This window comes from Trichechus manatus, unplaced genomic scaffold, assembly GCF_000243295.1.
Source record: "Trichechus manatus latirostris isolate Lorelei unplaced genomic scaffold, TriManLat1.0 scaffold00100, whole genome shotgun sequence".
In the NCBI taxonomy this organism is placed as follows: Eukaryota; Metazoa; Chordata; class Mammalia; order Sirenia; family Trichechidae; genus Trichechus; species Trichechus manatus.
In genome coordinates, this window is record NW_004444036.1 from 685,886 (window position 1) to 710,097 (window position 24,212).

Sequence of the window (24,212 nt, forward strand, 5' to 3'; positions counted from 1 at the left end):
ACCTTTCTCCTGCTCCATCCGGGACTCTCTGTTGTGTTCCCTGTCAGGGCGGTCATTGGTAGTAGCCAGGCACCATCTATTCTTCTGGTCTCAGGCTGATGAAGTCTCTGGTTTGTGTGGCTCTTTCTGTCTCTTAAAAGCCAATGCTTTTGATTTGCATGAGCTAGGATTTTTGAGGAAAGATAAAGTTTTTGCAAATCAAAAAGTAGAACCCAGAAGGAGTTTGGAAGAAGATTTATTCATAAATAATGATTTGAAAAGAGAGAGGAGAAAGACATGAATGGCTGTCCTGACAATGGGATGAGGAGTGCCCTGGCTGGGGAGTAGTGTGAGGAAGGAGGCCCTGGGCCTTTGAGGACCTGGAGGTCTACAAGGAGGAGAGAGTCTGGAGGGCCACTGTAGGCAGAGCTAGGGAGCCGTACGAGCGCCCTGCCCCGTCCCATCTCCTCAGTCATCACATGCATAGTCTTGTTGGTCCTGTGACCCTGCCCAGGCAGTGATGAAACCTATCTCTACTTTGTGACTGTCTACTTATTACGTTTATGTCCTAAGGCATGTCAGAATATGGTGGGCCTAAATCTGCCTTTTAAAACTAACATCCCAGATTATTTTACACATTTAATTTTTTAAAAATTTTACTGTAGTGAAATATATATAACAAAACATTTGTCATTTAATCATTTTTGCGTGTACAATTCAGTGACATTAATTAAGTTCGCCATGTTGTACAACCATCACTGCTATTCATTTCCAAGTTTTTAATCATCTGTAACAGAAACTCAGTACTCCTTAAGCAATAACTCCCTCTTTCCCCCTCCCACCCACCCTTGGTAACCACTAATAAGCTTTGGTTCCTATTTTGCCTATTCTGGATATTTCATATAGTCGGGATAATATAATGTTTGTCTTTTTGTGACTGACCACCACGCATCTGTCAGTTTGTCATACTATGGTGGCTTGCATGTTGCTGTGATGCTGAAAGCTACGCCACTGGTATTTCAAATACCAGCAAGGTCACCCATAATGGACAGGTTTCAGTGGAGCTTCCAAACTAAGACAGACTAGGAAGAAGGACCTGGCGATCTACTTAAAAAAAAAAAATTGGCCAGTGGAAACCTTATGAATATCAGTGGAACATTGTCAGATACAGTGCCAGAAGATGAGCCCCTCGAGTTGGAAGGCACTCAAAAGACGACTGGGGAAGAGCTGCCTCCTCAAAGTAGAGTCGACCTTACTGATGTGGATGGAGTAAAGCTTTAGGGACCTTCATCTGCTGATGTGGTACGACTCAAAATGAGAAGAAACAACTGCAAACATCCATTAAGAATCAGAACGTGGAATGTACAAAGTATGAATCTAGGAAAATTGGAAGTCGTAAAAAATGAAATGGAATGCATAAAGATCGAGATCCTAGGCATTAGTGAGCTGAAATGGACTGGTATTGCATATTTTGAATTGGACAATCATATGGTCTACTATGCCAGGAATGGCAAGTTGAAGAGGAATGGTGTCCCGGTCATTGTAAAAAAGAACACTTCAAGTTCTATCCTGATGTACAACGCTGTGAGTGATAGGATAATATTCATATGCCTACAAGGAAGAGACCAGTTAGTATGATTATTATTCAAATTTAGACACCAACCACTAACGGCAAAGATGAGGAAATTGAAGATTTTTACCAACTTCTGCGGTCTGAAATTGATCAAACATGCACTCAAGATACATCGATAATTACTGGTGGTTGGAATTCGAAAGCTGGAAACAAAGTTTAGTAGTTGGAAAATGTGGCCTTGGTGATAGAAATGACACCCGGAATCGCATGATAGAATTTTGCAAGACCAATGACTTATTCATTGCAAATACCTTTTTTGACAATAGTGACTGTACACATGGACCTTACCAGATGGAAAACACAGCAGTCAAATTGACTACATCTGTGGAAAAAGACGACTGGAAAAACTCAATATCATCAGTCAGAACAAGGCTAGGGGCCAACTGCAGAACAGACCATCAATGGCTCATGTGCAAGTTTAAGTTGAAGCTGAAGAAAATTAAAACAAGTCCACGAGAACCAAAATATGACCTTGAGCATATCCCACCTGAATTTGGAGACCATCTCAATAATAGATTTGATGCATTGAACACTAATGACTGAAGACCAGACAAGTTGTGGGATGACATTAAGGACATCACACATGAAGAAAACGAAAGGTCATTAAACAGACAGGAAAGAAGGAAAAGACCAAAATGGATATCAAAAGAGACTCTGAAACTTGCTCTTGAACATAGAGTAGCTGAAGTAAAAGAGCTGAACAAGAGATTTCAAAGGGCAGTTCGAAAAGACTGAGTAAAGTATTATAAAGAAATGTGCAAAAACCTGAAGTTAGAAAAGCTAAAGGGAAGAACATGCTCAGCATTTCTCAGGCTGAAAGAACTCAAGAAAAAATTCAAGCCTCCAATTGCAATTTTGAAGGATTCTATGGGCAAAATATTAAAGACCCAGGAGACATTAAAAGAAGATGGAAGGAATACACAGAGTCACTGTACCAAAAATAATTGGTTGACATTCAACCATGTCAGGAAGTAGCATATGATCAATAACCTTTGGTACTGAAGAAAGAAGTCCCAGCTGCACTGAAGGCATTGGTGAAAAACACGGCATCAGGAATTGACAGAATACCGATTGAGATGTTTCAACAAACAGATGCAGCACTGAAGGTGCTCACTCGCCTATGTCAAGAAATTTGGAAGACAGCTACCTGGCCAACCGACTGGAAGAGATCCATATTTGTGCCCATTCCAAAGAAAGGTGATCCAACAGAATGTGGAAATTATTGAACAATATTATTACTATCACACACAAGTAAAATTTTGCTGAAGATCATTCAAAAATTGTTGCAGCAGTACATCGACAGGAAACTACCAGAAATTCAAACCAGATTCAGAAGAGGACGTGAAACCAGGGATATCATTGCTGATGTCAGCTGAATCTTAGATGAAAGAAGAGAATACCAGAAAGATGCTTACCTGTGTTTTACTGACTATGCAGAGGCACCTGACTGTGTGGATCATAACAAATTATGGATAACATTGCGAAGAATGGGAATTCCAGAGCACTTAATTGTGCTTGTACAGAACCTATACATAGACCAAGAAGCAGTAGTGCAGATAGAACAAAGGGATACTGAGTGGTTTAAACTCAGGAAAGATGTGCGTCAGGGTTGTATCCTTTCACCATACCTATTAAATCTGTATGCTCAGCAAATAATCTGAGAAGCTGGACTATATGAAGAAGAACACAGCATCAAGATTGAAGGAAGACTCATTAACAACCTGCATTATGCAGATAACACAACCTTACTTGTTGAAAGTGAAGAGGAATTGAAGCACTTACTGATGAAGATCAAAGATCACAGCCTTTAGTATGGATTACACCTCAACATAAAGAAAATAAAAATCCTCACAACTGGACCAATAAGCACCATCATGATAAATGGAAAAAAGATTGAAGTTGTCAAGGATTTCCTTTTACTTGGATCCACAATCAACACTCATGGAAGCAGCAGTCAAGAAATCATATGATGTATTGCACTGGGCAAATCTGCTGTAAAAGACCTCTTTAAAGTGTTAAAAAGCAAAGATGTCATTTGGAGGACTAAAGTGCGCCTGACCCAAGCCATGGTATTTTTAATTGCCTTGCATCAATTCTTTGGTCTTCCTTATTCATTGTCCAGCTTTCACATGCATATGAGGTGATTGAAAATACTATGGCCTGGGTCAGGTGTTGATTCCATCCCCAGTTCAAGGGATAGATGGTGACTCAAGTGTGGCCAGGCAAAGCACTGCATTCCCTTGGCCACAGCATCTGATTCACGCATGGTCATGTGACCCAGTTAGACAGAGCCAAAGAGATTCAAGTAGACATTGGTTGGGATTATTGTAAGAGTGGCAGGTTGGACTTGAACTTGAGAGCATATGAGATTGGAGCATATGGGAGACCTCGGTGGAGCCTGAAAATAAAGCATAGCAGAAGGCAGAGAGGAGAGATGGAGACAAAACAAGTTGTGATGATATTGCCTGAGTGCCTGGATTAAGTTATGTGAGCCAATGAATGCTCTATGGCTTAAGACACTTTTAGTTGTTTTTCTGTCTCTTGCCACCAGTCTGACTGATCTAGTAAAGCCCTTGCATTGCTGCTGGCATAGCAGGTGCTACCCCAGTACTGGCTCGCACAGTAATTCTTTTTACCCAAATGAACAATCACTTTTATAATATGGGTGTTCAGAGATAAACAAACAAAAAAACATTGAACGCTTCTTTCTCACATTGCCCATTACATATGCCGAGAGCAAATCTATTACAACTGTAGTGTGAAATATTTATTCACACAAACACCATAAAAAGTGCTTGTCCATACTGAATGCCATTGATATTAGGTGATGTATAACAACGTCATTTGATGAGAGAATTTTTCCTCCAGGCCGTTCCATTTTCCTTCCTAGCATAACATTTCTATTAACGTTGTGAATGGTTTTACACACTTCTTGGCAGTAATACAACTTGAACCTTTAGCATCATGGAAAGCACAATTTTTAGCTTATTCTGGAAAACCTCAGTTGGTTCACCAGGGAGGTCATCATGCTTTGTTTGAAAAGAATTCAAAAGCTTCAGTGGCTTCCTGCCACTATTTGACAGTTTCGTAACAGGCAAAACACAGGGGTCTAGAGACAAAATCCAAGTTTCATGTAATTATTATATTTCTTATTTCTCTTTTTTTTGGTCTGCCCACCACTCTTACAGATTCTCTTGTCCCATCAATGGAGAGCTCTACTCTACAGTCACACCGATGTCTCATGCACTATTTGTATTTCTGAAGTTATTCCGCACTGCAGTATTGATAGAACTTTTTGTTAACTACTTTTACACTTCATTGGACTGCTGATCCATTTTTACAAATTGGAAATATAATGACGCACTTCGGTTACAAAGAAAAATGCAAACTGGACATATGTAAGTAATAATATACAAAGGACATAAAAATACATTTGCTGAAACAAAATGCATCCTAGTAACTGAATGTCGGAGTCCCTGGATGGAGTCCCTGCGTGGTGCACACTCGGCTGTTAACTGAAAGGTTGGAGGTTTGAGTCCACCCAGAGGCACCTCGGAAAAAATGCCTAGGGATCCACTTCTGAAAAATCAGCCATTGAAGACCCTATGGCGCACAGTTCTACTCTGACACACATAAGGTCGCCATGAGTCTGCATTGCCTCAATGGCAACTGGTCAACTGAATGTTAGCTGAAAGGATTTAGGGTGAATGCACCAACTTTAGGGTCATAATGATAATTGAAGATATAATAAAGTTTCCTTGCAAATCATAATTCATCTTACATTTCAGCTTTATCAAATGTATACGGACATAATTGTTTTCTTTTTCTTCTGAGAGTCCTAACCTGCCTTTGGCTGTCTTTTGTGGATTCCAGGCAGCACCAGTGGTTGGAGGACCGTACTTGGTCAACACTTCCCAGAGGATAATTGTTGGACGGTGACCAAGGAGGTGGCTGGGGACAGGAAAACCTTGACAGTAGGAAGGACAACCATCGGCATCAACAGTATGATTTGCCAAAATATCAACAGACCACAGGTTGGTTGGGAAATATGTGAAAAAAATTTTTCTTAAATAAAGATTAGTTAAAAAACAATTTTTTAGTTATTATTTTATATATTTAAACCCTGCCTCATTCTTATATATGCTTATTTGAGGCAGAATTTTCATTTAGTTTTTTTAAAAGGAAAGAAAAACATAAAACAATACAATCCACCTAGAGTTAGCCTTACTAACTTAGTAATTTTGGGACGTGTGGTTTTGTAACTTGCTATAAAGAAAATTTTCAATTAACTTCACTATGTAAGCTCTGAACCTAATCGTTTTCTGGGTTCAGGAAGCTCTCCTTTGCTGAATTATAGATATAAATAAATATTCAGATATGGCTATAATACAGAATCTTTATATTACAGATTTACTGTACTTTAACTCAGCTGTTGTTGTTGTGTGTCGTGGAGTCAGTTCTGACTCATAGCCACCCCATGTGACAGAGTAGAACGGCCCCAAAGGATTTTCTTGTCTGTAATCTGTATGGAAGCAGATCACCAGGTCTTTCTCCTACAGAGGCACTGGGTGGGTTCAAACCAACTTTTCGGTTAGCAGCCAAGCACTTAATTATTGCGCCACCAGGACTCCATTTAAGTCAACTAACCCCCACCCCCACAAAAAAAACAAACTCATTGCCATCAGGTTGATTCTGACTCATAGTGATCGTACAAGACAGAGTAGAACTGTTCCATAGGGTTTCCAAGGAGTAACTGGTGGATTTGAACTGTAGACCTTTTGGTTAGCAGCAATAGCACACTGTAGCTCTTAACCGCTGCGCCACCAGGGCCCTTTTAAGTCAACTAAAAACCAAAAAAAGAAAACCCGTTGCCACTGAGTAGATTCCGACTCATAGTGACCCTATAGGATAGAGTAGAACTGCCCCATAGGGTTTCCAAGGAGTGTCTGGTGGATTCAAACTGCCGACCTTTTGGTTAGCAGCCTAATGCTTAACCACTGGCACCACCAGGGCTCCAAGATTTGAGTCAACTAGATATATGAAAATAAAGGATAAGCCAACAAAGAAATAGGAATAATGAGTTATTTAATAAAATGTTTCATAGTAATATTTATTTTTGAAGTATGTCTTGAATTTGTTCAAATATCACTTATTCTTAATCTGGTTTATATAGACAGCTTCAGAAATATATCCGAAACATATCCACTGGGTCAAGTGAGACACAACTGAGTTATTAAACTGTTTTCCCACTACAGAGCAGGAAAAAGAAATCACTGTCAAAGAGCCAGAAAAGATGGGAGAGCTGCCTTCATCAACTGGGCATCCCGATGGAGCAGCCTCACGTGGTCCTGCTCTCCAGAGCCATGGAATTGTGTTGGAGCACTGGATCCAGGGTAAGAAAGAGGTAGGCAGAGGCAAGCTTTTGAAGGGGCATCATCTGAGAAGGGTCAATTGCACCGCTCTCTCTGCAGAGTTCTTATGTTTGCTGCTAATTGAAGGAGTCCAAGATGATCATGGCATTTGAACAATGTAGTGAAGTGGCAGGCGATGGCGACGCCCAGTGTGAAGTGGTGACTGTTTGGGTCAGTGTTGATTGGTGCAATCTGGAGAGTGACTTCCAAGCATGACTTAGGCAAAGGAGAGGAACTAGATATCTAGTTGTCTTACCCACTACAGTGGTCTTCATTTGTTTTTACCAGGAAATAATAGGAATATGGTAGTGACAGACTGTGTATTAATTTTTTTATTGAGACATAATTCACATACCATAAAATTCACCTATTTAATGTGTACAATTCAGTAGTATTTAGTATATTCATAAGGTTGTACAACCATCACCACCATCTCATTCTAGAACATTTTCATCATCCTCAAAAGAAGCCATATACCCATTAGCGGTCACTCCCCATTCCAACCTCCTCCAGACGCTGACAACCATAATCCACTTTTGACCTCTATGGATTTGCCTATTTCAGACATTTCCAATAAATGGAATCAGATAATATGTGGTCCTGTGTGTCTTGCTTCTTTTAGTTGTTGTTGTGTGCCATCAAGTTGATTCCTACTCATAGTGACCCCATGTGAGAAAGTAGAACTGCCCCATAGGGGTTTCTTGGCTGTAATCTTTATGGAAGCAAATCGTCAGGTCTTTCTTCCCAGGAGCCACTGGGTGGGCTCAAACCGACAACCTTTCAGTTAACAGCCAAGCGCTTACCTGTTGCTCCACCAGGGCTCCTTGCTCCTTTCATGTAGCATAATGTTTTCAAGGTCCATCCATGTTGTAGCATGTATCAGCCCTTTTTATGGCTGAATAATAACATGTAAGACCGAAGAAGAATTGATATCTTTGAATTATGGTGTTGGTGAAGAATATTGAATATACCATGAATTGCCAAAAGAATAAACAAATCTGTCCTGGAAGAAGTACAGCCTTAGAAGCAAGGATAGTGAGACTTCATCTCATGTACTTTGGACATGTTATCAGAAGGGACCAGTCCCTGGAGAAGGACATCATGCTTGGTAAAGTAGAGGGTCCGCAAAAGAGAGGAAGACCCTCAATGAGATGGATTGACACAGCAGTTGCAAGATGTGCTCAAGCATAGCAACGATTATGAGGATGACACAGGACCAGGCAGTGTTCCGTTCTGGTGTACATAGGATCGCTATGAGTCGGAACCAACTCGATGGCATCTAACAACATCAACAGCAACAATACGTATTCCATTGTATGCATATACCACATTTTGTGTATTCATTCATCAGTTGATGGACATTTGGGTTGTTTCCACTTTATGGCTATTATGAATCATGCTGCTATGAACATTCATGTACATATTTTGTGTGGACATATGTTTTCATTTCCCTTGGGTATATACCTAGGCGTGGAATTGCTGGGTCATATGGCTACGCTATGTGTAAGATTTTGCGAAACTGCCAGACTGTTTTTCAAAGTGGCTGTGCCATTCTACATGCTCACCAGCAGTGTATAAGGGCTCCAATTTCTCCACATTCTTACCAGCACTTGTTTTTGTCTGTCTTTTTTGATTACAGCCATCCTAGCGGGTCGTGCTGTATATTTGATGAACTCTCACACTCTTGACTAAATATACATTTTAAGCCAATTGTTAAGAACAATCCCTGGGGTCTAAAAGGTTTCTCAGAGTGCTTTTTGAAAGAATCAAAAGTCTGTCCAGGTACTGCTAGGTGGGATCTGGCTCCAGAAAGAATAGTTTTTGTTTTTGTTTTTAATCTTCATTGGCTTAAATGAAACAGCTGGTGTAGGTCAAAATTGAGAATGAGTTTCATAAATTCAAAAATATTTCCAATTTTTCTATTGCACAAGGCCTCAGATTAAAGCCTCATTTTGTACTAAGGCTTTTACTATCAATGTAAGTACAGTACCCTGGTTCCAAAATGGAAAATAATTACAGAAGTGATCAACTCTTATTTCTTTTCAATCCAGTGTTATTATTTTCATAGTTACCAAGTTGGCATGTTTAATAGTATAGAAACTGTTTGCCAACACATATTCCCCCCAGAGGTTCTGAAGCTTTAAAAAAAAAAAAAATCCAGCTTATTAGCCAGTGCTCCTCTTCCTGGGTCCCATTTCAGTTAAGCAGTAGTCTCGTGAAGATAATACAATACATGCGAAATAAACATCCTCTTCAAAATGAACATGCACTTCTATTTCTTCTAGTTCAAATGGAAAGCAGGCATCGTCAGCCAGATGTTCTCTAAAGCTACAACAACAAAAAAATCTGAGGAGCTGCCAGATATTTCACTATTTTCAAGGAGAAAGGCATGACCTAATATTGTTATTTTGTTTAACATGGCTGTTTAATGTTAAAGAGCAAAAGCACTTCTATACAAAAGTCCTGGGGTGACCTTACATGTTGGAATGAGTACATGGAGCTGCCAAACGGTTACTAATAAGGGATGACATACTTCAACTTTTTTTTATTATTGTGGAAAATTTCAAACATAAAAATTGGAGAGATTGATACAATACACCCCCTTGTACCCATCGTTCAGCTTCAACAATTGTCAACATTTTCCAACTCTTTTTTCTTTTGTGCCTGAGTATTTCAATGCAAATTCGAAATATCATCTCATTTCACCTGTAAATAGTTCAGGATACATCCCTAAATCATAAGTGTTATTTTTTCTGCCATAAACACTACACCATCATCACACTTTAAAAATAAGCAATGATCCTTTAACATCTTCGATTATTTAGTCCATATTCAAATTTCCCTCACGGTTGACAGACTTTGTTTTTAAATTTTTTATTATAGAAAATTTTAGACATACACAAAAATAGAGAGAATAATAGAACGAACCCCTTGTACCTATCACACAGGTTCAACAATTATCAACTCAAACTCATATCTCATCTATAACCCACCACACTTCTTTGATCCCTTATAGTTTTTATTCTCTCAAACATATCATTACTTTTTTTTTGTACACATATTGTTTTATGACATTGGTTAACAACCCCATGACATGTCAACACTCTCTCTTCTCAACCTTTTTTTTTTTTTTTTGGTGAAAATATACATAGCCAAAGATACACCATTTCAAAAATTTCTACACGCACAGTTCAGTGACATCGATTACGTTCTTCCAGTTGTGCTGCTATTCTCACTTTAGATGAAGGTTTACAGAACAAAATAGTTTCTCATTAAACAGTTAGTACACATGTTGCCCTATGACAATGGTAAACAACCCCACTGCATGTCAACACTGTCCTTACTCAACCTTGGGTTCCCTATCACCAGCTCAAACATATCATTACTTTTTTATAATATTCACCTAACATAAAAATTCACCATTTTTAAGTGTATACTTCTGTGGCATTTAGTACTTTCACAATGTTGTTCAACCATCGATCTGCTTTCTGTCTCTGTGCATTTGCCTATTCTTGACATTTCATATAAATGGGCACCCCTTATTGGTTTTAAAGTAAATCCCAGACACCATATAATTTCCTCCATAAATACTCCAGTATGTAGCTTTAAAAGATAAGGTGCTTTGTCTTTAAGCATAACCATTTTCACACCTGAAAAAAAGCTAACCAATTCTTACTTACTCTCACAAAATATTCAGCCAGTGTTCAAATTTCCAGCTGTGTCATAAATGCCATACATTGTTTTAGTTTGTTAGAATCAGGATCCAAATACGATGCAAGGATTGTGATTAGATATGCATCTTAAGTCTCTTTTAATGCAGAGTTTCCCCCTTGCACTTTTAATTGTTGAAGAAATCAGATTGTCCATAGAGAATCCCACTGTCTGGCTTTGGCTGTTGGCTTCTCTGTGGTGGTGTTTTAACATATTTCTCCGTCTTCTGTATTTTCTGCAAATTGGTAATTCTGTCTAGAGCTGCCCTGTCCAATATGGTGACCACTAGCCACATGTGGCTATGGAGCACTTGAGATGTGACTAGTCGAAATGGACACGTGCTGGAAGTGTAGAATACACACTAGATTTCAAAGCCTTCATACAAAAAAGGAATGCAAACAAGCTCACTAATAATGACTGTTTACATGTTGACGTGATAATGTTTTGGATATATTAAGTTAAATACATTATTAAAATTAATTTCACCTATTTCTATTAAATTTTTAATGTGGTTACTAAAATTTTTGAAAATACACATGTGGCTTGCATTGTATTTCTATTGGATAGTGCCAATTTAGAGAGACTTGCAGAAATTCAGGTTTGTTTTTTGGCAATTGTACTTCTTCGGTAGTATTCTGTATGTCTATCCAGAGGCACATAATGTCTGACTCTTTTTGTGATGTTAGCAGCTATGGATGATCAATGCTTAGATTTATTTATTCGTTGTCATTGTTAGCTGCCTTCAAGTCGCCCCTGACTCCTGAAGACCTCGTGCACAACGGAACAAAACACTACCTGATCCTGTGCCATCCCAATGATTGGTTGCAGCTCGGACCGTTGTGATCCAGAGGGTTTTCATTAGCTGATTTTTGGAAGTAGATCACCAGGCCTTTCTTCCTAGACCTTCTTAGTCTGGAACTTCTGCTGAAACCTGTTGAGCATCATAGCAACACACAAGCCTCCACTGCCAGATGGGCGGTGGCCATGCGTGTGGTGCACTAGCTGGGTATCGAACCTACGTCTCCTGCATGGAAGGCAAGAATTCTACCCCTGAACCACTACTGCCTCCAATATTTATTCATTAGGGGTTGCAGAACGATGATATTTTAATTCCGTCATTCCTTCTGCATTTATTTGAAACACTTCTATAGAGAGAAACTCCCCTCATCTACCTCATCTCTGATCTGGTCCCCCAGTGGTTCAATTCCATAGGAAAGGCAAGATCAGTGTTCAGGCCTTTCCCTTTATTTACTAATTCTCAAAATAGTCAGTTGGCTCACAAGCAGTTGATAAACTTTAAAAATATTTAGCCGTGCTTATGTGCTTATTTTTATGTACTTCTCAGAAAAAGTTACAAAGCTTCAATAGAAGTGAAGATGCACGTTTGTAAGCAAATTGAAAACTCTCTGCTCCCAAACTAAGACACATTCTACATAATAAATGGCTTGTCAGTTTTCAAGAATGTCAAGGTCATGAAAGACAAAGAAAGAGTAAGAAATTGTTCCAGATTAAAGGAGACTAAGGAAACATGATAATGAAATGCAACATGTAATCTTGGATTGGATCCTGGACCAGGAAAAAACAAGTTTTCTCTCCTTTTTACTAAAAGGACTTTAGTGGGAAAATAGCTGAAAATTGAAGAAAGTGTATAGATTAGATATAGTTACTTTCCTGATTTTGATAACTGTATCATTGTTTTCAGGAAGTCTACACTGAAGCATTCAGGAGTGAAAGGCCGTTATGTCTGCAAGTTACTCTCAAATGATTCAGAAAGAAATATAGAGAGAAAGAGAGAGAAAATAATAAAGCAAATGTGATAACATTTGGGGAATCCAGGTAAAAGGTATTCAGGAATTCTTTATACTATTTTTGCAACTTGTAGTCTGAAATTATTGCCAAAAAAGGTAATAAAATAATGCCTGAAGATTTAAAAAAATTCCTATCTGTTCTCATTGTGAAGTTATAAACAGATTGGCATCAATGTGAACTCAAAACCATGTTAGAACGGACTCTGCGAATTTGAGAGGGACTCTGAGGAATAAGAGAGAAGTTTCACACCTCTTCAGTGAACAGTCCTGTGGTGGTTTAAAGTATTTCCATAAATGCTTTGACATTCCCTTCAAGAGGCAGAGCTTAATTCCCCTTCTTGCTCCTAATGAATAGAATATGGCAGAAGTGAGACTTCTGAGACTATCTCAGTGAGACTTCTGACTGAGCCATAAGCGACAGTGTGGCTGCAGAAGCACTCTCTCTTGGATCACTAGGTCTGGGGGAGCCAGCTGCCATGTTGTGAGGACACTCAGGCAGCCTTGTGGAGAGGCCCCTGTAAGGAGGAACTGAGGCCTCTGCTGAGAGTCAGTGAGAAGCTACGGCCTCCTGCTGCCAAAGCCATGGGAGTAGCCATCTTGGGAGCAGATCCTCCAGCCCCTGTCAAGCTCTCAGATGACTACAGCCCCAGTTGATAGCTTGATTATAACCACATGAGAGACCCTGAGCCAGAACTACCCAGCTAAGTCTCTCTCAAATTCCTGCTCCACAGAAACTGTGAGATAAAAACTGTGTTTGTTTTAAGCCGCTAAATTTTGGAGTAACTTGTTATCTAGCAGCAGATAACTAAGACAAATCCATATCTTAAGTACCTTGAAATCACACTGCCCGGACAGCTGCCTAAATTGTAAAATCGATTTTTTTCCACCGGATTCTGCTATAATCTGTAAATGAGAGTAGATGTAGAGAGCAATATTTCCAAGATATAACCAAATTTACATTGTTATTTTGGAAACTGTTATTAATGAGATTATGGTACCTGCTTGGAAGTCATCAGGAAGCAGCTAAACTAAAATTTAAGTCCTGTGATTTTTAGTGACTGGCTGGAGCTCTTAGGGAAGAGAATTTCTTAACGTAAAGAAATTAGTAAAATTCTGATACATGCTGCGACATGGATGAACCTCGAAAACATTATGCTGAGTGAAAGAAGTCAGACATAAAAGGACAAATATTGTATGATCCCACTTTTATGAAATATTTAGAATAGTCAAATGCACGGAGACAAAAGGTTATTAATGGTTTCCAGGGACAAGTGGGAGGGAGAAATGGGGAGGTATTGCTTAGGGCTACTGAGTTTCTATTAAGGGCTGTCTTAGTTTCTCAGTGCTGCTGTAACAGAAATACCGTAAGTGGGTGGCTTTAAAGAACGGACATTTATTTTCTCACAGTTCTGGAGGCTCAAAGTCCAAATTAGGGTCTCTGCTGTGTCGATTCCTACAGTGGGCCTCCCTCCTAGCTTCTAGTGTCTGCCAGCAGTTCTTAGTGTTCTTTTGCTTATAGATGGATCCACATATAGCATCTGTCTTCCCTTATGTGTGTCCATGTCTATTCTGCTCTTTTTATAAGATACCATTCAGAAGTGATTAGATTTAGGACCCACCCTACTCTGGTATGGCCTCATTAACAACAAAAGAAAACCTGTCTTTCCAAACAGAGCTGTATTTACAGGTACAGGGGTTAGGACTTTCACAATTTTTTTTTTAATTATGAAAATATTCACACCAGAACATTTACCAGCACAACTTCCACATTTACAATTCAATTACATTGATTACAGTTTTCATATTGTGCCAGCATTATTGCTGTCCTTTTCCAAAATATTCCACCACCATTAACATAAACTCAATGACCCCCAAACAAACGCTCCGCTTCTCCCTCTTCCCCTCACCCCTGGCAAGCGCTAAAAGTCTTTGGAGCCCTGGTGGTGCAGAGGTTGACAGTTCAGCTGCTAACCAAAAGGTCAGCAATTCAAATCCAACAACTGCTCCTTGGAAACCTTATGGGGCAGTTCTACTCTGTCCCATAGGGTCGCTTGTTACTGTATTTTTGCTTGTTTCATATCAGTGAGATCATACAGTATATGTCCTTTTGAGACTTACTAGTTTTGCCCAGTATGATGTTTTCAAGATTTATCCATGTTGTGGCGTGTATCAGGACTTCATTTTTCTTCATGGCTGTATAATATTACATTGTATATATATATACCACATTTTGTTTATCCATTCATCTGTTGATGGACATTTAGGTTGTTTCCATTTTTTAGCTATTATGAAAAGTGCTACAATGAACATTGGTATACAAATTTCTGTTTGCATTCCTGCTTTCACTTCTTCTGGGTATATACCTAGGATTGGGATTGCTGAGTCATGTGGTAATTCTATGTTCAACTTTTTGAGGAGCTGCCAAACTATTTTCCACAGTGGCTGCACCATTTTACATTCCCACCAGCAATGGATAACGGCAGGCGTCAGTACTTTTTAAAGCTCCCCAGGCAATTTGCATTTGCAGCTAAGATTGAGAACCTCTGCTTTACCCCATCCTAAAAAACTTTCTTTGACCTTGTCCTGCTATCTCAAGTGGTGGCCCTCTCTTTCCTTTCCTTATCTATCTTTGAACTTATTTTTTATTATAGGGAATTTCAAGCATACACAAAAGTAGAAATAAAAGTATGATGAACCCCCAGGTACCCATTACCGAGCCCCAACAACCATCAATTTGTGGCTAATCCAACCCGTATCTATTATCTGCCTTCCTGTTTTGTTTTTTATTATTATTGCTTTCACATATTTTTGAGGGACACAATTCAATCCACAACAAGGTTGATGAAAAACTTTGGAAATGGATAATGGTGATGGTTGCACAACATGGTGAATGTAATTAATGTCACTGAATTGTACATTTAAAAATGGTTGAATTGGTAAATTTTTTTTTGTTGTACTTTAGATGAAGGTTTACAGATTAGTTTCTCATTAAACAATTAGTACACATATTGTTTTATGACAATAGTTAACAAGCCCACGACATTCAACACTGTCCCTTCTCAACGTTGGGTTCCCTATTACCAGCTTTCCTGTCCCCTCCTGCCTTCGAGTCCTTGTCCCTGTACTGTTGTGCCCCATTAGTCTCGTTTTGTTTTATGGGGCTGTCTAATCTTTGGCTGAACAGTGAACCTCGGGAGTGACTTCATTACTGAGCTAAAAGTGTGTCCGGGGGCCATACTCTCGGGGTTTCTCCAGTCTCTGTCAGGCCAATAAGTCTGGTCTTTTTTTGTGAATTAGAATTTTGTTCTACATTTTTCTCTAGCTCTGTCTGGGACCCTCTGTTGTGATCCCTGTCAGAGCAGTCAGTGGTGGTAGCTGGGCATCATCTAGTTGTACTGGACTCAGTCTGGTGGAGGCTGTGGTAGTTGTGGTCCATTAGTCCTTTGGACTAATCTTTTCCTTGTATCTTGTTTTCTTCATTCTCCCTTGTTCCCGAAGGGGTGAGACCAGTGGAGTATCTCAGATGGCTGTTCACAGTCTTTTAAGACCCCAGATGCTACTCACCAAGGTAGAATGTAGAACATTTTCTTTATAAACTGTGTTATGCCGATTGAGCTAGATGTTCCCCGAGACCACAGTCCCCATAGCCCTCTGCCCAGCAATTCAGTCCCTCAGGGAGTTTGGATGTGTCTATGGAGCTTCCATGACCTTTCCTTGTGCAAGTTGTGCTGGCTTCCCCAGTATAGTGTACTGTCTCACCCTTCACCAAAGATACCACTTATCTATTGTCTATTTAGTATTCCCCCTCCACCCCTCCCATCCCTCATAACCAACAAAGATTGTTTCTTTTTGTGTGTAAACTTTTTCATGAGTTTTTACAGTAGAGGTCTCATACAATATTTGTCCTTTTGTGACTGACTTATTTCACTCAGCATAGTGTCCTCCAGTTTCATCCATGTTATGAGATGCTTCACAGATTCATCGTTGTTCTTTATCATTGCATAATACTCCATTGTGTGTATGTACCATAGTTTATCCATTCATCTGTTGATGGGCATCTAGGTTGTTTCCATCTTTTTGCTACTGTGAACAATGCTGCAATGAACACGGGTGTGCATATGTCTATTCGTGGGATGGCTCTTATTTTTCTGGGATATATTCCTAGGAGTGGGATGCTGGATCGTATGGTATTTCTATTTCTAGCTTTCTAAGGAAGCGCCATATCATTTTCCAAAATCATTTTGCATTCCCACCAGCAGTGCATAAGAGTTCTGATCTCCCCACGGCCTCTCCAACATTTGTTATTTCCAGTTTTTTTGATTCGTGTGAATTGGCAAATGTTTTGTTATATATATTTTACCACAATGAAAAATTTTAAAAAATGAGTAAAAATGTATAATATGCATGAAGCTGGGAATGAGATCGTGTCATAAAAGTAGGTTTAAACTAGGAGGGGATTTAGTGGAAAAGGCAAATATGAGCCTCCAATGAAAGGACATCTTGGCAGGATACTGTGCCACTGTGTTTCTAGCACTGCCCAGGTAATTTGGATTCCTCCCTTGACTTAAATCAACAACATTTATTGAGCACCAGGTGATTAGAGCGTGCTCCTTGTCGTCCTCAAAATGCTACTTGGAAATATCCTTGGCTGTGAAAAAGGATGTTTCAGTCTCATTGTCCTTATATAGTTCCTTTGTTGGTCTCTGTGGTTCTATATTTAAAAAGCAGTTTTATTATCTGAAGTTCATCTCCCAAGAGAACTTACGTACCCAGAGGGGGCATGCTGTGTGCACAATAGAGTTATATTCACAAAACAGGTATCACTGTTGATGTAAACACATTCACTGGAATTGGGAGGTATGAACCAGCAGTCTCCTGTGAGTTGGGATACCCCCAAAGAAGCGATAAATCCATTTCTGGTCCTGCAAAGCTGTAAATCAAATTCTAGATGGCTCAGTAGCCACATTGACTTGGTCAAAGTAGAAAAGGGCAGGAAACGAAAATGAAGAATGGAACTCCAATCTGTGTTCACCATAAAAGGATTCTGTTTGACATGCTGAGTAAGCAGCCTTTGTTTATTGAGTATAAAGCTATATATACTCCACTGAGAGCAGTTAAATATTTACAGATGACTTGCACTGCACATGCTTTCTCTATGAGATGTGGATCGTATGATTCTACGCTATAAAATCCTGGCTTAGATTGGGTTCTCTAAGAGTAGAAACTGAGCTGAGTAGTTTTGTGTAAGTGCTTCATTAAGGGGAGGGGGGCTCTCAGGAGGCAGGGAGGGAGGGAAGCAGGAAAAGGATTGTGTGGATTGAGTTGTGTTCCTCAAAAATATATGTGGAAGTCCTAATCCCTGTACTTGTGAATGTGACCTCGTATGGGGAAATAGGGTCTTTCTTTGAAGATATCGGTTAAGTCATACCACAGTAGGGTGGGTTCTAGTCCTAATCCCTCTTAAGTGGTGTCTTATAAAAGGAGAGAACAGACACGCAGTGAGGGTCACACACACAGGGTGAAGACAGATGCCATAGGCAGATGATTCATAAGCAGCACCAAAGATTGCTAGCAGCCACCAGAAACTAGGAGAGAGGCCTGGAATAGTTCCTTTCTCAACCCCCCTAAAAGGAATTGACACTGCCAACGCACTGAATTGAGACTTCTAGCTTCCAGAGCTGTGAGAAAATACATTTATGTTCTCTAAAGTCACCCACTTTGTGGTATTTTGTTATGGCTCCCCTAGGAGACTAAGACAAGGAGCTAAGCAATGATGTTGCCTCATCTGAGACTAGCTTCAGCCTGAATTTATGGGACCAAAACAGAAAACCAAACCCCCTGCCATGAAGTCGATTCTGACTCACAGTGACCCTACAGGACAGAGTAGAACTGCCCCATAGGGCTTCCAAGGAGTGGCTGGTGGATTCAAACTGCTGACCTTTTGGTTAGCACTGCGCCACCAGGGAAGGGGACTCCAGTTGCACCAGAGAATTGGCCCCACCTTGAGGCACAGGGCTGGCCTTTCATACGTTCAAGTCAGTCAGTCATTTGCTGTTGGCTGCTTGGTGGGGTGTTGTGGAGAGGTAACCTTCCTGAAAGGGCCCCAGTTTGGCTGAGGGCAAGTCTCCAAAGAAGGGAGCAGCTGTGAGCCATTAGCAGCGAACACTAGGTGCATCACCTGGTGAAAGGAATCTTAGCAGTTAATGACAGCAGCGTCTACTCTAGGCCTGTCATTTTTACATGGTAATTATGGTAGGGAGTCCGTGGGTGGCGCAAACGGTTAAGCGCTGGACTACTAGCTGAAAGACTGGTGGTTCGAACCCACCCAGAGGCACCTTGGAAGACAGGCCTGGCGATCTGCTTCCAAAAGGTCACAGTCTTGAAAATCCCATGGAGCAGATCTACTCTGCACACATGGGGTCACCATGAGTCGGAATCAACTCTACAGCAGCTAATAACAACAATTATGGTGGAGTCTCGTAGGTATTCCCCAAACCCGTTTCTTCCTCTTTCTGGAAACTCAGTGTCCTTCCCAGTTAGATGCAGCCATATGACTCGATTCTAGCCAACGAAAAGCAGGTATAAGTGGTGTGCCACCTCTGGGTCTGGCTCAAAAAAACCTCTGTGCAAACAATCTTCTGGGCTCTCTCTTTCCAACTCTGCTGAGCTTCCTCTTTCTTTCTTTCTTTGTCTAATTGCTAGATGCAGAGGATCTAGTGGAAGACTTTGAGGCCCTAGGGGATGGAGGAGCTCCTAGGTAGTGTCCCTGAATGAACACAAAGAGATCCCCCACTGACCTTGGTTGGGCTCTGACTTGAGCAGGAAGTCCGCCATTATTATGTTAACATGCTGAGATTTCTTGGATTGTTTGCCACAGCAGGTAGCCTACCCTGACTCATTTAATGACCTATTCATGTTTCAGAATATGAACAGTTTCTGAGAGTTTGATTTTCAGAATTCTACCAGCTTAATCAATAATAATCCTTTGCTCAGCCCTGTGGTGACTGCAGTGCTGAATAACTACAGTAACAATATTGTTTCTTGTTCCTTTAAAAACTAGCAAAATGCTCTGATAGTACCTGTGAGGATTATGGGTAATAAAAAAAAAGCAGCATGAAAATATATGACCAGGATAATTATTATCCAAATATGTTTGGGGAAATGGAGACCAGGAAGTTGCCTTCTCAAGCAGAGGCCTAACTAGGGGAGGGGGCAGGTAGGGCGCATGCCCTGGGCAAGCGAGGATGCCCCGGGAGCTGCTTGAGGCCGGGCACCAATTAGCAGTTTCTATTGGCCATCACAGCTACCATCACCAGCTGTGAGAGTGCATTCAGCAATTTAACACTAAATGCCCAGGGCGCTATTTTCCCTAGTTGGGCTCCTGTTCTCAAGGTTAGACAGCTTGCTGTTGTTAACAAGGAGTGAGAACTCTTGGCTCCAGTTTGCCTGACATAACTGTTGAACTTTACCAGTGCACCGAAAACTTTTAACGCTTCTGCTTGGTCATTCCATGGAGAGAGGGGACCTGTCTGGTACCTTACATAAGAGGGAGCAGGGCTGCTGGGAACAAGCTGTTTGTTGCCTGAACACAGTCACCTTCTCAATTTGTCAAGCTTTTGCTTCAGAGGATGGAGTGGTATTAGGAAGGACCCGAACACATTCTTTCTCTCTCTCTCTCTCTCACACACACACACACACACACACACACACGCGCGCGCGCACACACACACAAAGCTGGGTATCATTTTACCAATGTTCAAAACTGGTTTTATGGAATACAGTAACTTTTAGGATTCTATCATCATTAGTAGTTTGTAGGCAGGGGCGGATTATCCAATTAGCAAGGTAAGCACGGACTTACTTGTGCTTACTTACTAATCTGTAGTGAACAATTTCACATGGGTTTCATCACATCAACGATGCGACCCTTGTTTACTGGGTCATCCACCCCTGTTAGGGACTATAAGTTTGAAAAGAAGACTTGATTCTGTAGGAAGATGCTGTGGTGTTGGGAGAGAGACAGATGCCAGCCATATGTAGAAGCAGAATCTTTCATGTGGTGAAAAACTGTGAAATTATTCACTACAGATGATCTGTGTATTGGGTAATCTGTCCCTGTTTGTAGGGCATATGGGGGCCCAATAAACCATCCCCTCTCGTTTCCTATGGGTTTAGAACTAATTGAGTGAGGTCCATGAGGGCAACATGTGCTTTCTTGTTGCTCGAGTAGGATTGGAGATGAAGATTAAGTCTGTGGCCATGATCAGGCTTCATATTGCTCTTCCTACTCCCTTCCTTCTCCATCTGAGAGAGTCTACAAAGAGTCTGTAAGCTGTCTTATCTGGGCAGCTGCAAGGAAATCGCTTTCTTATACCCATCAAGCCCTGCAAGTGGGAATAGAGAGAGATGAGCCTGAGGGTAGAAAGGCCCAAAAGTAGAAGTTCTTCCCACGTGGAATCAGGAGCAGAGTGGAGCCCCTTCTAGGGCAGTGGAATTCAGGGGCAATAGTGGTGGAGATGGAGCCCTGATGGTGCAGTGGTTGAGAGCTACGGTGAGTTACAGCTGCTAACAAAAGGGTTGGCAGTTAAAAACCACCAGCTGCTTCTTGGAAACCCTATGGGGCAGTTGTTCTACTCTGTCCTATTGGGTTGCTATGAGTCAGAATTGACTTGACGGCAACAGGTTTGGTTTTTTTAATGGTGGAGACCACCACTCATCTGTCAGTTTGTCCTATTGTGGTGACTTGCATGTTGCTGTGATGCTGGAAGCCATGGAACTGGTATTTCAAATACCAGCAGAGTCAACCATGGTAGACAGGTTTCAGTGGAGCTTCCAGACTAAGACAGACGAGGAAGAAGGACCTGGCGATCTACTTCTAAAAAAAATTGACCAGTGAAAACCTTATGAATAGCAGTGGAGCATTGTCTGATATAGTGCCAGAAGATAGCCCCTCAAGTTGGAAGGCACTCAAAATACAACCAGGGAAGAGTTGCCTCCTCAAAGTAGAGTCAACCTTACTGATATGGATGGAGTAAAGCTTTGGGGGCCTTCATTTGCTGATGTGATATGACTGAAAATGAGAAGAAACAGCTGCAAACATCCGTTAATAATCAGAATGTGGAATGTACGAAGTATGAATCTAGGAAAATTGGAAGTCGTCAAAAATGAAATGGAACGCATAAAGATTGAGATCCTAGGCATTAGTGAGCTGAAATGGACTGGTATTGGCCATTTTGAATTGGACAGTCATATGGCCTATTATGCCAGGAATGACAAATTGAAGAGGAAGGGCGTCGACTTTATCATCAGAAAGAACATTTCAAGATCTATCCTGAAGTACAACGTTCTCAGTGATAGGATAATATCCGTATGCTGACAAGGAAGACCGGTTAATGTGACTATTATTCAAACATACCCACCAACCACTAATGCCAAAGATGAAGAAACTGAAGATTTTTTACCAACTTCAACAGTCTGAAATTGATCAAACATGCAATCAAGATGCATTGATAATTACTGGTGATTGGAATGCAAAAGTTGGAAACGAAGAAGGATCAGTAGGTATAAAATATGGCCTCGGTGATAGAAATGACGCTGGGGATTGTACAATAGAATTTTGCAATACCAACAACTTCTTCATTGCACATACCTTTTTTCAACAACGTAAGTGGTAACTATACATGTGGACCTCGCCGGATGGAATACCCAGGAATCAAATTGACTACATCCGTGGAAAGAGATGATAGAGAAGCTCAATATCATCAGTCAGAACAAGGCCAGGGGTTGACTGCGGAACAGACTATCAATTCGAAGCTGAAGAAAATTAGAACAAGTCCACGAGAGCCAAAACATGACCTTGAGTACATTCCACCTGAATTTGGAGACCGTCTCTAGATTGATGCATTGAACATTAATGACCAAAGACCAGATGACTTGTGGGATGACATCAAGGACATCATACATGAAGAAAGCAAAAGGTCATTAGGTCATTAAAAAGACAGGAAAGAAGGGAACGACCAAAATGGATGTCAGAAGAGACTCTGAGACTTGCTCTCAAATGTAGAACAGCTAAAGCGAATGGAAGAAATGATGAAGTAAAAGAGCTGAACAGAAGATTTCAAAGGGCAGCTCAAAAAGACTAAGTATTACAATGAAATGTGCAAAGACCTGAAGTTAGAAAAATGTCATGGATTGAATTGTGTCCCCCAAAAATGTGTGTCAACTTGGCTAGTCCATGATTTCCAGTATTGTGTGATTGTCCACCATTTTGTCATCAGATTGATTTTCCTGTGTTGTAAATCCTATCTCTATGATGTTAGTGAGATGGGATTAGTGGCAGTTAAGTTAATGAGGCAGTACTCAGTCTACAAGATTAGATTGTGTTTTAAGCTAATCTCTTTTGAGATATAAAGGAGAGAAGCCAGCAGAGAGACAAGGGGGACCTTATACCACCAAGAAAGCAGCGCTGGGAGCTGAGCATATCCTGTGCCGAGAAGCTCCTAGACCAAAGTAAAACTGATGACAAGGACCTTCCTCCAGAGAAGACAGAGAGAGAAAGCCTTCCCCTGGAGCTGATGCCCTGAATTTGGACTTCTAGCCTACTAGACTGTGAGAGAATAAACTTCTGTTTGTTGAAGCCATCCACTTGTGGTATTTCTGATATAGCAGCACTAGATAACTAAGACAAAAAGCAAAAGGGAAGACCATGCTGAGCATTTCTCAAGCTGAAAGAACTGAAGAAAAATTCAAGCCTCAAGGTCCAATATGGAAGGATTCTATAACCAAAACATTGAATGATGCAGGAAGCATTAAAAGAAGATAGAAGGAATACACAGAGTCACTGTACCAAAAAGAATCGGTTGATGTTCACCCATGTCAGGAGGTAGCATATGATCGAGAATCGATGGTACTGAAGGAAGAAGTCGAAGTTGCACCGAAGGCATTGTCAAAAAACAAGGCCCCAGGAATAGACAGAATACCAACTGAGATGTTTCAACAAACAGATGCAGTGCTGGAAGTGCTCACTCGTCTAAGCCAAGAAATTTGGAAGACAGCTGCCTGGCCAACCAACTGGAAGAGATCCATATTTGTGCCCATTCCAAAGAAAGGTGATCCAACAGAATGTGGAAATTATTGAACAATATCATTACTATCACATGCAAGTAAAATTTTACTGAAGATCATTCAAAAGCAATTGCAGCAGTACATCGACAGGGAACTGCCAGAAATTCAAGCCGGATTCAGAAGAGGACGTGAAACCAGGGATATCATTGCTGACGTCAGATAGATCTTGGCTGAAAGCAGAGAATACCAGAAAGATGCTCACCTGTGTTTTATTGACTATGCAAAGGCACCTGACTGTGTGGATCATAACAAATTATGAATAACATTGCAAAGAATGGGAATTCCAGAACACTTAGTTGTGCTTGTGCAGAACCTATACATAGACCAAGAAGCAGTGGTACAAATAGAACAAGGGCATACTAAGTGGTTTAAATCAGGAAAGATGTGCGTCAGGGTTGTATCCTTTCACCATACTTGTTCAATCTGTATGCCGAGTGAATAATACGAGAACTGGACTATATGAAGAAGAATGTGGCATTAGGATTGGTGGAAGACCCATTAACAACCTGCGATATGCAGATGACACAACCTTGCTTGCTGAAAGTG